Below are 3,055 nucleotides of genomic sequence, written 5' to 3' on the forward strand. Positions count from 1 at the left end.
TATGTTGTTAATATCCATATGGGATATTAACAGAAAATTCTGCACACTTGCAAAAACAAAGCTTCTCCATCTTTATATTGAGCAGTTTATCACAGTCAAATCAGAAAGCAACAACACTGCGGGTGAATTATTCCAAGCACTGGTAATAGATTTTTTTGTCCACAGATGCATCACAAAAAGTAACAGAGGTCATACTGTGCTATAGTAAGATTATTATCGTGTTCATCATGAAGGAACAATTTCAGGAGGATAAGGAAATATTTTGATAACACCCCTTCCTTTCTCAAGAGTTCCAGAGATCACTGAACTTTCATAAGGGTCTGAAATGCTGCTGCTTTCTCCATGCCCACAAGCTTTCATAGCACATAAAGATTATGGAAAATCAAATCAATATATAATACACAAACACAGAATTTCAGAATTACTACTGTGCAGAAGAAGGTCTGTACTAACTCCATTACCAAATACCAATCTCCTGCCTTTCCCCCATGTCCATGCACACTATTATTTTCTAAACATACGCCTGATGCCCTTCTTGAATTCCTCAACCAAACCTACCTCCGCCACATTTCAAGGCAGTGCATTCCACACCATGACTACTCGCTGGGTGAAAACCTTTCTTTTCACCTTTGCACGTCTCTTAAAATCTATGACCTGTCATTCTTGTTTCTTTTACAAGCAGAATCAACGTCTCTCTCTTTCTACGTTAAGTCTTGCATGATTTGGAAACCTCAACCTCTCAGCCTACTCAATGGGGAGAACAGTCCGCCTTCTTCAATCTATCCTGAGAGCTGAATGTTTTCATTCCTGGAACCATTTTTACTAAATTGCTTCTGCGCTCTTTCTACATTCATGTCTTTCCTGACATGTGATGCCCACAACTGCACATAACATTGCAGCTAAGGTCTAACAAGTGTCTTGTACAAGTCCCACATCACCTCCATCGCCACCTTCAATGACCTGTGTACATAAACACCAAGTTCCCTCTGCTCTTGTACCTGCTTTAGAATTGCACCCTATTCAATATTGTCTTTCAGTGTTCTTCTGACACAAGTGTATCACCTCACACTTCTCTACATTGGACTTTATCTGCCAGCCAGCTGCTCAGTCCAGGCTTGAAGGACCAAGTGGCCCACTTCTACTCTTAGATTCCATGTGTCCATCAACTTGTCAATTTCCATTTGGAGTTTCACACTGTACTCCCCACAGTTTACAATTATTCCAAATTTGGTGTCATCTGCAAAATTTGAAATTGACCCCTGCACATGTAGATCCAGCTTATTAAGCTGTGGCAGGAAAAGCAATATTGGCCCCAGAGGAGCTCCACCACAAACCTGCAAATGTTGATTGTTTTACATCTCTCAGCAAAGTTTACATCTATGCAGCCACAGTACCTTTTATCCCAAGTATATTCCACACCTTAAAAATATTCAAGAAGGGCACTTGAAGCAAATGTGGAAAGTAATGGTTAATGCATTGACTAATGACTCAATGTTGTACACATCAGAGTTAAAGGCTCAAAAATAAACAGGTACAATGTGCTGAAAAGATGCTGTGTCAGATAATAACCACACACAGGAGTTCCTACAGCTATGGTGTTCCTGGAGGCACCGACTGGTATCTAGTTGCATTAGTACAGATGTAGTGAAAACAAAAGAGAGGGAAAAAAACACGTTGAGCTCCTTTTGGCCAACTCGGTACATGAGTTCGAGTGTATTACCAGTCTGCTGTCTTGGCCATGCAATGGTGTTAAGGGTTACTTTTTAAACTTTTACATTTTTAAAAAAATCCATATGTTATGGACAATGTTCACCAATAGTAATTGTCCAGCACTAATTTCCCTTGAAACTGAATGTTTTATTAAAGCATTTCACAGGGCATCTAAGAGTTAATAAAATTGGTGTGGGTCTAAAGAGACTGGGTAAGGATGAAAATCTCCCTCTCCTAAATTACACCACTGAACTAGATATTTCTGCTAACAACAATTGATGATAGTTTAGTGCTTACCATTGTTAAAATGAGATTTCTACTCCAGATTTATTAATTTAATCTAAATTCCACTACCTGCCATAATGGTATTTGAACTCTGTGTCCAGTGTGTCTCTGGATTGACCATCCTTACTGTTTTGGCTTTATGGCACATTTTCAAGAAAAGTCCATTTTAAAGTCAAAATAATAAATTAAATTTTATGCAATCCATTAGAGGACAAATTACACGTGGTCCATTGAAAGGAGTGGAATGTTATATTAATTGGACAATGAGTAAGTTGCACTTTAGAATATCTTAAATATGCAGAAAATGCCCATCTGGCTTCTCAGCATCTTCAAAGAAAAATAGAAAAAAATAATTTAGTATAAACCAAATGAAATATAATATTTAGGATATGGAAAGAAAGAACATCTGCACCATAAAGCACTATTATTTCTTCTTAAATGCGAAAAAGACTATATTATCTGTTTAATTGATTTTTTTTCTTTTATATTTTCTTCAAAAAACTGGAAAAGAGAAATAATTAAAATAAAACAAGTTCAACCAAAATTCAAAAACAATATCTTCTACCTCAGAAATTTATCTATTTTTAAGCTTTTTATACCAAACTTTTCCTGGTGACAATTTTGTTCTGAAGAAGGATTGCTGGATCTGAAATATTAACTCTGCTTTCTCTACAGAGCTGCTGTCAGATCTGTATTTTCTGCTTTTATCTCTGATTTCCAGCATCCACAATTTTTTTAAAAATTTGAACTGCTGTGTACAAGATTCGACTATTAAACTATTGTAGTTCAATGTTAACAGGATGTACATGTACACAAATACCTGAATGTGGGAGTAGAAAAGGAAAATATACAACAATACAAAATAATATTTCATATTGCACCTATATGAATTCTGAAATAATCCACTTTTCAGCTTTACAATTGTATAAGAATTGATAGCTTGTGAATGAAGTTAGCTATTGATAAACAACTTGCTTTATTTTTCAGGATTCTGTCAGCATGAAAACTAATTCTGTTAACTCAATGTTCTGTTCTAAAGTTTAAAATAATTAACTTTTCA

This window comes from Chiloscyllium plagiosum, unplaced genomic scaffold (genome assembly GCF_037043375.1).
Source record: "Chiloscyllium plagiosum isolate Xiang-an unplaced genomic scaffold, Cpla_swu_hap1 HiC_scaffold_3, whole genome shotgun sequence".
NCBI lineage: Eukaryota > Metazoa > Chordata > Chondrichthyes > Orectolobiformes > Hemiscylliidae > Chiloscyllium > Chiloscyllium plagiosum.